General features: G+C 43.7%; 1 protein-coding gene across 2 annotated transcripts in view; it reads left to right on the forward strand.

The window, feature by feature from the left end:
- LOC148137427 (cadherin-23-like) overlaps positions 1-15,028 on the forward strand; it is a 434,955-nt gene that overhangs the window by 292,422 nt on the left and 127,505 nt on the right. The gene's annotated exons all lie outside the window — the stretch shown is intronic.

Consider the following 15,028-nt stretch of genomic DNA (forward strand, 5'->3'; position numbering starts at 1 on the left):
GTGGAATTTTTTTTTTCCCCACATTGCCCTTGCTTGTTCTGCACTTGACATTTTGGAAAGTGATAAGAGGGAATGTTGCTAGATGTCTCTGGTTTCCAAAGTAAATGATATTATCCTGTTCCTCTCAAACTCACCCCTTGCCCTCAAACCTAGCTTTTCTCCCAGGCCTTATCTTTAGAGGCACAGAGATGTACAACAGGGAAACAGATCCTTCAGTCCAACTCATCCATGCCGACCAGATATCCTAATCTAATCTGTTGCCATTTGACAGCATTTAGCCCATATCCCTCTAAACCCTTCCTATTCATATAACCATATAAATGCCTTTTAAATATTGTAATTGTACCAGCCTCTACCACTTCCTCTGGCAGCTCATCCCATACACGCACCACCCTCTGTACGTTAAAGTTGCCCCTCAGATACCATTTAAATCTTTCTCCTCTCACCTTAAACCTATGTCCTCTAATTCTGGACTCACCTACACTGCGATAAATTCCTTTGACTATTTGCCCTATCTATGTCCCTCATGATTTTACAAACCTCTATAAGGTCACCCTTCAGCCTCCGGCGCTCCAGAGAAAACAGTCCCAGCCTATTTAGCCTCTCCCGGTAGCTCAAACCCTCCAAGCCCAATGTTGTGGTTCTGGGCTCACTGATGCATGAACGGATTCAAAGCCAGGGTCTTCAAAAATTGTGCAAATGCTTAATTTTATTTTAGTTAAAGCTAATATTTTAACAAGTGCGATGACTGCTTTATTCAGCAACTCTGGTTAAAGTAACCGGGAAAGTGATATCGTACATCAGTTAAACTATCTCAAAACAATGTTTCAAAGGCCTTAACAAAGAACCTTTCTAACATTCAAACAATTTGATTGGGGGATGTTGTGTGCACAGACCCTCAGCCCATCCCCACTGCACCCCCCCCACCCCACCCCTTATGGAACCTCAACTGTTCAACAGGATCATGGAAGATCTGATTGTGGCGTCACCCCCACATTCCTGCAAACCCCTGATAAAACTTTCACTCCCCTTTTAGGCGAGACACTATCTCCCTCTGCCGTAACAAAATTCAATGACCGTTTCTCCACTGTTTTTTTGGAAGGGTGATCTACACACACATGTCCCTCTGAGAGAAAGTGCACTTGCTTAGCTTTGCCTTAAATGGGAGATCACTTATTTTTAAATTGTGCTCCCTCATTCTTTTCTCTGTGTTATTTCAGCATGTACCCTGCCAAGCCCCCTTATCTTATATATCTTGATAAGGCCATACAAACATTGCATGGTCAAAACATACTGACTAGCAACAGAGTCAATAGACCATTCACCCCATAGGTCGCTAAAGCAGCTTTGAGCCATGATCAAGTTGAATGGTGGAGCAGATACATTGGGCCAAATGACTTCCTCCTCATCCTGTTTTCAAAGGTCATGATTCTGTTTGGGCGACAAAAATATGTGTGTGTAAGTGTGTGTGTGTGCGTGCATGTGTGCGCGGGGTGTGGGGAGGGGTGAGATTCAAATCTGGCGCTGTAACTGGAATAAACAATGTTGTTTTGTGGTTGTGACAACTGACACAAGGTTTAGTTCCTGCTGTGGTTGAGGTTTACCCTGCGGATTATGTCACATTCTGATCTTTTTCACTGCTTTAATGTTGTGCGCCACTGCTTATTTAGCAGGACAGAGATTAGGAATCCTGCAAGTGAGTAGCTCACTCCTTGACTCATCTACACGGTACAAGTCAGGAGTGTGACGGAATACTCCCCACTTGCCTGGATGGGTGAAGCTCCAACAACACTCAAGAAGTTTGACACCATCCAGGACAAAGTAGCCACATACATATGCACCGCGCCCATCATCTTCAAAGTTCAATCCCTTCACCACTGATGCATGACAGCAGCACTGTGTACTATCTACAAGATGCACTGCAGCAAGACCTCTCAGACAGCACCTTCCAAACCAGGGGCCTCTGCCTCTTAGAAGAACGAAGGCAGCAGATACATGGGAACATCACCACCACCTGTCCAGGACCACCTCGTGGCTCAGAAATATATCCCTTTTCCTTCCATGTTGCTGGGTCAATACTCTAGCTCCCTGCCCGATTGGCATTGTGAGGATACCTACATCAAATGAACTGCAGCAGTTCAAGAACACAGCTCCCTGCCACTTCTTCAAGGAGCTCAAAAGCAGACCTACCAAGCGACGTCCACATCTCTTCAATTAATACATTTTGATAAAAAGGTAGAAGTCAGTTCATTTTGCACCTTTCTTTGTGATTGTGAACAGGTATATTAGCATAAAAACAGAGAATAGGAGCGGGAGTAGGCCATTTGGTCCCTCGAGCCTGTTGCACTAGTAAAAATGATCACGGCAGATCATCTAGCTCAGAACCCTGTTCCTACTTCCTCCCCGTACTCTTTGATCCCTTCAGCCTGAAGGACTATGTCTGTTTCCTTCTTTTGGTTTCAGCTGCTTTCTGTGCATTTCAGCAATAAATGTGCTCTCTGTCCTGATGAAAATTCCCTCTTTATTAAGTGTCACTAAACAATGCTGATATTAATGATAAGTCAATCCAGCAGTGTAGATGCAGCTTCTGAGTCAGGGAGCAACGTTTCATGACTGGGAATTGCGCCAAATGTTTCCTCACGTTAGATTGTTTTGTTCTGGCAATAAGTGCATTCTTCTTTATTGATGGAAGTCTTTAATGTACTGCTGAGGGATGTGCAACTCTATAAGCAGTTTATTGAGAGCTGTAATTACTGAAGTCCAAGCGTTAATGTGCTTATATTTTCAGAAGGGATTGCAAAGCACATTAACACATGTCAGTGTGGAAACAGTGATGCATCTCTTTAAAAGAACAAAAATCCAAAGCGTCAAGATGTAATGCCAACAATGTTGGGAGGGTAACAATGGCTTCTGTTTCTTGATGCTGTGAGGGTTTCAGCTGAAGAAGCATACCATCTTTCTAATCCAACACTCCGGCTGTCATAATGTAAAACAAAAATACTTTCCAGTTATCGAGATGACCAATTAAGATAACCTTGTCTATACTGTGTTGTAAATAAGAAAATCTATCAACTAGATGTTATTTTAACAAACACAGTTATGGATTTCTTATATTAAACAAATTAATCAATAACTCTGCAATAATTAATTAGCATAGTCTGTAAATTAAAGTAATGCTCATCTTTCTGAATATCTCTAAAGTGATATCCTATCCTTAAAGTGTAGGCAAACACATACTTCAGGAAGAGAGAAAAAGAAAGCAGATTTCTGCAAAAGCTTGATTTTCTGGAAGAATTAAAGAATGTCAGCCAATGGGTTAATCTTGAAAGCAGAAGGTCAAAGATTAGACTGTTCCTCAATGTGTTGCTTTTATGTTCTAACTGGTGTGGTCAAGTCACTACACACACACACAGTTGCCTCAATGTCTTGCAGATATTACTTGCTTAGGAAATGCAATCTTGAGATGGTTCTTCAATAACTCTTTCAAACAGATAGGTTTCACCCTGAACTCAACAGGAGGGTTTTCCTTTCAGAAATGGGAGACGGGCTAGGCAGCTTGTTCTTGGCAGGTTTTCCTCCATGGGGGCGAGGGGTAATTGCATTAAGTCAATCAGGAGGAGGGAGGATCAGATCAGAGGAAGGGGGTATTGTGTTGGGTCAGGATTTAGGGGAGGTGTTGGATAGGGTTTGGCACAGGGATACGGTGGGGAGTGTGGGGGCAAGGGAGTGGAGCATGGGACTGGTTGGGTGCCTGGCTAACAGGGGAGGGAGGGTTGGGTCAACTCCAGTCAGGAGGTAAGGGAAGTTGAAGTTGGGGGGGTGGATCTCAGGTCATGGTCTGAGAGTGTAAATGGCCTCGGAGGGGGACGGGATGTGGTTGGGGGTGAGTAAGGTAAGTATGGGCTGTGTTGAATAATTAGTCAGTGGTTAGATTGTGTTTAACAGTCTAACATTTCCTTAATGTCATCATCAGAACCAGCGAATGTACCCCTACCATCCCTACCCCAGCTCTACCACCCTACCCCGTCCCACCCCCACCATCCCCACTCCCACACCCACCATCCTTATCCACAGCCGCACCCCAACCGTCCTCATCCCCACTGTCCCACCTCCAACCCCACCTCCACACCCACTGTTCCCACCCTCAGCCTTACCATCCCGACCCCTGTCCCCACCCCATTCCCAGCGTCCCCACTCCCACACCTACCATCCCCACACCCATCCCCATCCTCAGCCCTACCATCTCCACCCCCACCCCAAGCCCTAGGAGACTTTCAGAGACCTCCAGACAGAGTAAAATTGCACAGTGGAAAATTCAATTTCCCACAGCATTCCTTCTGAGTTTTGAGTGTTGGGGAACCCGCAGAGTCTCCATGTGCACCTCCAATCTTCACTGGAATAACAGCTGTTTGACCCCAGGAAAATCCCGGTCATCATTTTCAAAGAATCTCCAATGTCCACGGTTACTACTTCCAAAGAAACCTTCAGACCTTTCCACGAAACCCTGTAATAAATCTCTTTTTCTACAATCTTTCAAAAGTTAAATCCTCCAAGTAAGATTAAATGTAAAGTACCTTATTACAACTGCCACAAGCCACGTTTGTGTATTTGTTTCCCTTTTCCAAATTGCTGTTTTTGATGTCACGGTTAAAGCTGTCAGCACATTAATCTGGTAAAAAAGGATTTTAATTGTTAACACCCCTGTTCCCTCAAGGGTGTTTAATCTGGCAGTGGCTTCAAAAGGATTTATGCAGTTTGGTGGTTTTTAGAACCACAAAAACATTCACATCTATTGTTTTTTTTTATTGACACTGCATCTATCTACATTTTTCTGACTCTTATTTGCTTGTTTATGACTGTCAGCATTTCTGCTTATAGAAATCCATGTGTGCACGTTTCTGTACCTCAATATAACTATACCATCTACCTGCATTGCTGTTTATATGTATGTCTAGTATTTAGCTGGGTTTGCTGCATATATCTCATTTTTATGTTAGTGAATGTGGGTTTGCTCGCTGAGCTGGAAGGTTTGTTTTCAGATGTTTCGTCACCATACCCAGGTAATATCATCAGTGAGGCTCCAGATAAAGCACTGGTGGCATGGCCTGCTTGAAGCCATACCAACAGTGCTTCATCCGGAGGCTCACTGATGATGTTACCTAGTACACTAGTACAGTGACGAAACATCTGAAAGCGAACCTTCCGGCTCAGCGAGCAAACCTACATCCAGAACCTCAACCTGAACTACAAATCTTCTCAAAATTCGTTTATATTAGTATGTGTCGAGTTATCCAGGAGAGTATCTGTGCTTTAATCTGTCTGTATCTCTGTTTCGATGTTTCCAAAGTCAGAAGTCATATGACACTAGGTTATAGTCCAACAGGTTTATTTGAAATCACAAGCTTTTGGAGCGCTACCCCTTTGGCAGATGCAGTGTGGGAGAAGGGCACACAGACACAGAGTTTACAGGCAGAGAGATTACGGGCAGAAATATCAAAATATCATCCAACTGCTATGAGTGGAGTGTCAGGTATTAAGTCTCTGCAGTGATCAAGGGTGACAAGATGGTGAGTGAAGTGTCAATAGCTGAATAAGCAGCAAAGGGATGACCTGTAATCTGATTAAGTGAGGCAGAGAGATAATTACAAAAAGTTATAAATGAGGTGGTGCTGGAGACAAACTAAATGACCGGAATAACGTGGCTGGGTATAAGAGTCACATGTCAAGGTTCTACCCAAAGTAATAGGTAATCCAAAACTGTACAAACTAATTAAGGTGGAGAGATCATAACAACATTTATCAAAGTAATGGTAATGGGACAGTAAGGAAGATTTTGCAGACACAAAACAGTGTTTTCAATTGTGTGAATCTTAGTGTCTGTAGGTGTCATTTATCTGTATGTGTATTTTTGTCGAGCTGTTTGGGGTTATCTAAGCCATCCTATGTCTGTGGCTGTATTTGAATGTACGTGTGGTATATGTACATATGCAGCTTGTGTATATTCATTGCACATAAGCAATATCTATACTGGTGCTGACAGGCAGCCTTTACTTTGGTCTGGGAGGAATGTGAGACTCCTGAAGCTCAGTGGAACTCTCATTGCATTCCCAACAGCATGAGGCCAATTAGCCATAGCCGGGATTGTTCCCTGAAAACCCAGTTGAAAACCCAGTGCATCTCTTTTGAACCTTTGGCTATCACTCCCTTCACTGCTGGAGTGAGATTGTAAGATACTGCATGATCCCTGACTGCTTTCTGAGTTAGGAATGCCAGAACGGATGCGAGCATCAGAACGATGATTGAGCAGCAAGCAATTAATCTGAAAGCTCAGGTTGCTTAAAGCTGCAACACCTCGCAGAATCAGTGACGTTGTATTGCCCTAAACCTACGTACAAAAATCTAATAAATCTTATTCAGAAATAAATGATCATTTTCGTCAGTCAGCAGTCACATGACACCAGGTTAGACTCCAACAGGTTTACTTGAAATCACAACTTTCGGAGCGCTGCTCCTTCGTCAGGTGACCTTGTTGCGACGGTTACCTGGATCTGTCTGAAATACCTATTCCAGTGAGCAGATCACTTGTTTTACTTCACAGCTGTCTTCTCGGACTCTCAGTCCTGGCCCCTGAAGCGGGATCAGTGGCCCAGAGTGGGGAAGCCAGCGGCCTGGTCTGGAGCTTGGGGGCAGCCAGCAGTCAGACCATGTGACTGGTCTGCTGCAGAGAGCCCTCGGAGAGAGAGACTGTGATGTCTGTCTTTTTAACTTTGCTTCTTCTTGCATTTCTGACCTATGGTTATACTGTGTATAGCTGGAATTTAACTTCCTTTCTTCATTTCTCTATTCTGTAATTAAGGATTATACCTGGGTACCTTTATACCTAAGATGGTGCTTACACGCTTTTCACTGTACTCATTTGTGTATATGGGACAAGAATTCTAAATCTAACTCATGGGAAGTGGCATTAGTCTTCTATGGCACCTCCAATCACAGGGCCCTTGTGCTCTTCTTCAAAGCACTGAAGTTCTCCATTATCACAAAGGGCCTTCCTTCCATTACCTCCTTGAATAGAGCCATCAGATTTAGCAACTTCAAATGTTGGCATCCTGCCCTCTACCTTGGTATACCCACGGCATTGTTACTCAGTAGCTTTGTGACGAGTGGAGATTTCTGAATGCCCACTTTCTGATCCACGGTCTTTTTTCCCCAACAATCTTCCAGATGCAACTCTCTTATCTCAAAAGAACTGATCTCGTGCTTTGGGTGAAATTGGCTTTCGATGTCCCCAGTCCCCGTCTACTGGTGTAGACATCCAGAGAGCAGTCATGGCCAATGTATCCATTCCTGCCCCCAATTCAGAAGCCCACTGTGCCAATGTGCCAATGTTTAGAGAGCAGTGATCAAAATGATTGGTGTATATCACTGAAACGGCTCTGGGTGCACTGGCTGGCCTCCATTCTGGTCTTTGCAATGCCGACGATGGAGGTGTAGAGAACCATCCTGCAAATGTCGAGAAGGTAGCAGTTTGTTCAGACATAAGTATAGCTTTCATCAGTGAAGGAGGCAATTTTGAGCAGCAACTCACCCAGATTGCATAGCTGTGCCTTCAGAGGCTAACATTAAAACAAATTGCAGTGCCGGGGAAGTGGAACTTGAATGCGTTATGACCATGTTACATATGAAATGTGTGGGCTTGATATTAAAAATAGAAGCCAGAATTGAACAGAATGACCACCTCTCAGTTCTCACCTCAGTGAAAGCAAATCAAAGTAAACATTCAGACAACACAAGGTTATAGTCCAAATAAACCTGTTGGACTGTGTGATTTTTAACTTTGTCAACCCCAGGCCCACACCGGCTCCTCCAAATTGAAACAAAGTACGCATTGTATTAAAAAGCAAACCACAGAAACGTATCTGTGGTTTTCAGTTGACAATGGTATGCACTAGTGGAATTCATGGACTAATGCCCTTGAAAACTACCCCAGGGCTGTTGGATAGTTCTGTTTTGCTTTGGTTGGCACATAGCAGTCAGACAGGACATAGCGTCATCATTACTCCTGTTTACCGCAACATTGTGCTCTCTGTTTGCATCATTCTCCATGAGACTATCCACCATGTCTTCCGCGAGTTGGAAAGCTTGTGACAGCTGTCCTTTTGAGAAAACCCGAAAAGACAGGGTGACCCTTGAGCTGCATTAGGTCTTCGTTGGACAGTTCCGTCACATCACCCTCATCAGAGGCAGTCTATCCCACCAAGGTCACAATCTCACACCCAGCCTCGGGGGACAATGGTGTGAGATTCCTTTTGGCCATTCCCACTCTCAAACTGCTATCTCAGCCATGCTCACCTTCATGAGCGTGACTTTATCCTGTGTATTGACATTATCGTTGATATTCTTTGTGTATGTTGTACCTACACCTTGATGAGGTGGGGAATGGTACAGCTGAGGCCGTCAGCCTTTAGTCCTCCCTGACCCATGACCTGGAGAGAGAGAGAGAGAGAGAGAGGAAGCGGGCAGGGGAGGAGGCAGTATTGAGGGAGCTCACTGAGCCACAGCATTCTTGGCCAGGGCTTCCCAGGCTCTCGTTATTCATGGTCAACCTCTTGTGATAGCCACTGCTATCAGAGAAGATGAGTGTAGAAAGACCACACTGGCGTCATCAAGGGGACAGCAGAGCAAGGGACTCCTGGTCGTGGGGCGATTGTGGGTTCGACACTGGCATTGGCAGTGGTGATATCCACTCTGTGGCAAGGAGATGGTGCCTCCTACACTGGTGTGTCCAGAGCAGGCGGCAGTGAGCTGGTGGAGAAGGTGTGGCAGCAAAGGTGAGTTAGCTCATGATACTCATGGCATGGGCTGCCAGAGGAAGTGGTAGAGACAAAGACCTGCAGATGCCAGAATCCAAGGTAGAAAAGCAGGAGGCTGGAAGAGTACAGCACGCTAGGCAGCATCAGGAAGTGGAGAAGTCAACGTTTCAGGTATAACCTTTCTAGAAGACAATGACTTCTCCACCTCTCCACCTCCTGATGCTGCCTGGCTTGCTGTGTTCTTCCAGCCTCCTGGTTGTCCACAGAGGCACTGGAGGAGGCTTGTACAATTACAGTATTTAACAGGCACCTGGATGGGTATATGAATAGGAAGGGTTTAGAGGGATGTGGGCCAAGTGCTGGCTAATGGGACTAGATTAGGTTACGATATCTGGTCGGCATGGACGAGTTGGACCAAAGGGTCTGTTTCTGTGCTGTACAGTACTATGACTCTTAAGTTGCAGAGAGAAGGAAGTGGTCAGTTCATCCCCAGCTTGAGAATGAACTGTGGGAGGAAACCGGAGCACCCAGAGGAAACCACACAGAACGGGGAGAATATGCAAACTCCACCCAGACAATTTGCCCGAGGCTGAAACTGAACTCAGATCCTTGGCACTGAGAATAGCGATTGACCCACAGTGCCACCCAAATCAAATTCAAATTCCACCTTCTGCCAGAGCAGGATTTGAACTCTGGTACCCTGGGCATTATCTGCGTCTCTGGATTAACAGCCCAGAGGTTATACCACTAGGCCATCACCTTCCTAAACTTCACATATTGGTAACAAAAGAAGAACTTGCTGGAAAATCTCAGCAGGTTTGACAGCGTGTATGTGGTGAGAAATCAGAGTTAACATTTCAGGTCCATCAGAGCACAGTTCTGAAGAAGGGTCAGTAGACCAGAATGTTTGCTCTGATTCCTCTCCACAGATGCTTGCCAGACCTGCTGAGATTTTCCAGCAATTTTAGTTACTGTTTCTGACTTCCAGCAGTTCTTTTCATTTCTCACATACTGATAACATATTCTCTCATATTCACACATATTGATTACCTTGTAGCTGTTGTATGTATAAGTTACAGAAGTATTTTCGTTCCCCTCCCCTACCCCCTGCAAAAAATTATTTTCAAATATATGCCTAAGTAAACTGCAGTCAATATGTAATGACATAACAGAATTCCAAGCTGTCAAACCTGATAGAGTTTGAGCTGGTTATGTAACTCTCTGGTCAATCATTTGGAACATTCAGGAGAACTGGGTCTTAGCAGGCTGAAGCTGTAATATGTATTGGTGAGTGAAAATTCCTTCAGTATTCAGTTTGAAAGGATCAATGTGCCGTCACATATCACAAAGAATTCTATAGGCACTCTGTTCATTTCCAGTTGTTAGGAATCTAGAACAAGACAGCTTTATCTTCAAATTACACCGCTGCTATCTGGGAGTACACTGGGGAGGCAATTACTGGACATGGGGGTGATGAAAAATCCAGATCTCTACCCTCATGAGGCTGGGAGATTAGGGTTTTCAATGCTAATGATTGACAGGTTTTTATTCAGTGGGAGTGCAGACAGAGGTGGGTGAAGGGAGTTGGAGATACTAACGATTTCTCCCAATGAATCAGCAGGCTGGTAAACGCGTATTGCGCTCTTCCTATTCCTGTTATCCAACATAACACTGTGCAGTCTAGAGTAATAAAAATTGAGAGAATACCAGACTGAGTGCATGCACAAGATAATTTACTCCACAGCCGTCTCTGTTATGAATGGTTGCAGCTGCAGTTGTTTTTCACTCTGTGTTTATGAAGGTGAGATGAGGTGAGAGGTGTCCCCTGTAGGTAATGATATTGGGAGAGTTTTTCTCCTGCTTAAAGGGGATTTGATTGTTCAGTCTGGCCCTGTCATAATATACATCGCTGTGGATTTCTTTGTTGGTGGGGGGAGTGAAAATTCCAGAAACCAGACTGGAAAAGAATAATGTTTATTATTGAACACCAAATTAGAGCAACTATTCATGGGGTCCACATGCCACGCCCAGCCCGCGGCAGACCATTCTACAGGCCTAACCCTGGCTCTGCTTTATGTTTAATTTATTCAATCTGTTCAGAGATGTTATTACACACCCTCTGAAGCAGATAGGACCTGAACCTGGGCCTCCTGGCTCAGAGATAGGGATACTACCACTGTGCTACTACAGCTGTCTGTCTGCTCTATCCCATAGCAGAGAAGTGGGGCATGAACACAGACCTCCTGCCTCAGTGGTAGGGACAGTACCACTGCACCATCCTCTGCCCCTTCCACTAAAATCTGTTCCCCACCCCTCCCCAACCCTGGTCATTGATCACTTCATCCTGGGGCAAAATGTCTTCCTGTCTACCCAGTGTATGTCCATCATCACTTCATACATCACAACCATGCCATAGAGTCATTGAGTCCTACTGCACGGAGACAGGCCCTTTGACCCAAACAGTCCATGCCGACCAAAATGTCCATCCACACTAACCCCATTTCCCTGCACTTGGCCCATATCCTTCTAAACCTTTCCTGTCCATGTAATTGTTCAAATGCCTTTTAAATGTTGTTAATGTACCTGCTTCAACCATTTCTGCTGGCAGTTCATTCCATCTGCGTACCACCCTCTGTGTAAAATGTTGCCCCTCAGGTTCCCTTTTATTCTTTCCCCTCTAACCTTAAACTGATGTCGTCTAGACCTCAATCCCCCAACTCCGGGAACAAGACTGAGTGCATTAACCCTATCCATGCCTCTCATGATCTTATACACTTCTGTAAGGTCCCTCTTCAGCCTCCTACACTCTGAAGATAAAAGTTCTAACCTGTCCAACCTCTCCCTATAACTCACACTCTTGAGTCCTGGCAACATCCTTGTAAATTTCTTCTGCACTCTTTCCAGTTTAATAACATCCTTTCTATAACAAGGTGACCAAAACTGTCATCCTGCTTTCTTACTGCTGTCAACTGGAATCATTATCTTTCTTGGCGAAGAACAATATATTTGTTTGCAGTTCCTACCAAAACAATTATATTTTTAAATCAGTTGTCTGGATGATACAGCTGAATATCAAGCAATTGATCCAGGGTCTTTAAAAACCTCAATCAAATGTGGCAGTTTTAGACATTGGAATTTATTTTAGGCCTATTAGACTTTTCAACTATTAGCCTGTTAGTCTGAGATTCGTTTGTTCTTTACCTGAGGAATAAACCCTTTATTTAAATTTACTCATTTTTAAAAGCTCTTAAGCACATTGTGCAGGGATGTTTCGCAGGTTTCTTAACTGTTTGTGCATTAATTAATGAGGAAGTTGGTATTATTCATTATGGGCTGTGGGTGTGACTGGGTGGCCAGAATACCTTATCCATCCCGGGGGGAAGGCGGAGGCTGAGCTGCCTTCCTGAACTGCTGCAGTCCTTGGGGTTTAAAGGGCACGGCAGAGCTACTGGGGAGAGAGTCCCAGTGACACTGAAGGAGCAGCAATGTAATTCCAAGTCAGGATTGTTCGTGACTTGGAGGGGAACTCACGAGGTGGTGTTGTCATGTATCTGATGCTCTTGCCTGCCTAGATGGTTGTGGTTTTGTGGTTTTGGAAGGGGCTGTCTAAGGAGCCTCAGGGAAATGGTAATTTTGAGGCAGACCTTCCTGAGTCATAATTTACCTTTGTTTGCCTCGCCACTGACTCAAATTGAGAGAAACGTTCAGCTTCAGGATATTGTTCCTGTAATTGCTTTGGCACTTCTCTGCTTCGTTGTGTTAAAGGTAAAGTTAACATTGTCGTAGTTGAGAGTGTACCATTGGGCTGCTCTATCATTAGAGAGAGATGATTGGTAATGGTTTTACCTGAGGGTCACCACACCTCACAGCGCAGCACTGCTTCAGCCCTTATCTGGGTGTGGCCCTCCTCTGATATTCCGACTGTAATCTCAGGATTGGAACTTTGAACCCAGAACTTGGGGGTCGGAGAATAATGAGGCAAAAGTGAGGATTGCAGATGCTGGAGATCAGAGTCTAAATTAGAGTGGTGCTGGAAAAGCTGACTCTGATGCGAGCGTGCTCCCCACTGAGTGTTGCTGCCTTTAAGAGTGGAGAAATCCCAAAACACTGTGAGTGTCAAAGGCCAGTGAAGTTCAGTGTTGCTGGAAAACCAAAGGGTGGAGGTGCAGAAGGAGATGCAGAAGTGAGTTCCCCAAAACACCGGGGAGAGAGTGAACAAAGAACTCCGGATGCTGGAAATCTGAAACAAACCGAGATTCCCGGAAAAACTCAGTAGGAGAGAGAAACAGAGTAAAGCTTCAAATCCTGTGACCCACCTTGAGAAGTTCAGTTAGTGACTCGTAATAAAGCAGATGTGTAATTAACCTTGCATGTTTACACAAAATGGTGGAGCACACTACCCCAAAGTGCCACAATGCCAGTAATTGTTGTCTCTCCTTCTACACACCTAGGGTTGCTTGTCTCTATTTTTGTCTCTACATTGAATCACTAAATTAAACCTGAAAGTTATAATAAAATGTGCATTGAAGCATATGCACACCATGAGAAAAGTGCTGACTTACCTTTCTGGATTTATGTTCAACTCCCTGGAATTCTTTTTTTTTAATTAAAATCAATAAGAGAACTGGTGGCCTGCTGAATACATATTTGTTAAATATGGATTTACGGCTTGGACTTCAGTTCTCATTGATTGTAGCAGCCTAACAGTTGGATAAGTCTTTAAGAAAATATATACTTTGCACTTCAACGAATGTTACTTGCTCAGACCAAGAGTGTAATTGCTACAAGCCGGCCTTTCAAATTCTACTGATTTTTTTTGTTGTTTTTAGATATTTTTATTGAAAATTTTAACATGTTTTAACAAGTTTACAAAAGAACACTAAAAGAAAACCCAAGTATAAACATTGATATACAGTTAAATCTTCAATAAATGATCACCAAAATCTATCAAACAAGAAAACAGAAATACCAAGAAAAAAAAGACAAAACTCAACTAACTACTTGTCTAACTTACAACTAACCAGAGTGTATCATTAAAATTCTTACATTATTCAAGAGAAAACAAATCCAACAGATAACACATAAATTGAGCAGTGATATACATGCTCGGAATGTGTTAACATCAGATCACAACAAAACCCGTATTTATCCAAAACATCCTGACCATAGAGCACATAAAATTCACAAAAATAATAGCTCTTTAGTACATTCAGATCAATATACAAAAAACTATTTCTAAATGGTAAAAAAAAGTATAAAATGTATTTAAATAGAGATCTTCCCCCTTATTCCCAGGGGGCATCACTTCCTTTCCAAAAAACCCATCATAACCTCTCCCAACCAGTGCCCCACCCTTGACCCAGGCACCCCACGATAGGATAAAGAAAATTCAAGTATACTACTGAACTAGAACTAACAGTGAGTACCCTATCCCCCATCCCCCCCACCCACACCAACACCTGGATGTATTTGGTAATGTTAATGCCATATATGAACATATATGACTATAAAATTACAGTCTCAGCAAATAATAATTAAATATATTAATACAAAATAACAGGGGAAAACAACCCCGCTCCCAAAGACAAAGATAAAATAAGATAAGGTAGCCACCTTCCCCCCCATCTACATTAACTAGACCCCTGGCCTATATATATATAAAAAGGGGGGGGAAGGAAATCGCTAAGTAAAGGATGAATAAATAAACCCTTCTTCCCACCCCCCGGAGATAATATTAAAAAGTAAGATAATGAAAGGAAAAAAAAGTGGGGGTAAACCGGGGTGGGGGTAGGGCAAAACAACATCAATTAACTCTTATAATTTGTCTAAGAGAGTCTAAAAGTTCCTTTGCCTTCTCCGGTGATCTGAAGTTATACACGGACCCTTCATGGCTATAGCGTAGTGTAGCTGGGTAGCGCAAGGAATATTGAATCCCCTAAACACTTCTTTGCTTCATCAAACACCTTCCTCTTTCGGACCAAAGCTGGGGAAAAGTCCTGAAATAACATAATCTTGGATCCTTTATGAGTCATGGCTTGTGGATCTTTCCCAAGATTTCTGGAGGCTTCCAAAAGCATCACCTTATAGCTCTGTAGCCGGAACAGGATTGGGTGGGGGCGCTGGTTCGAGCTGGGCCCGCATATTGCAACCCGATAGGCCCGTTCTACCCTTACCTGGCCTGATCCAGCCTCCAGATTTAAAAGCTGTGGAAGCCACTG

This window comes from Chiloscyllium plagiosum, unplaced genomic scaffold (assembly GCF_037043375.1).
Source record: "Chiloscyllium plagiosum isolate Xiang-an unplaced genomic scaffold, Cpla_swu_hap1 HiC_scaffold_43, whole genome shotgun sequence".
In the NCBI taxonomy this organism is placed as follows: Eukaryota; Metazoa; Chordata; class Chondrichthyes; order Orectolobiformes; family Hemiscylliidae; genus Chiloscyllium; species Chiloscyllium plagiosum.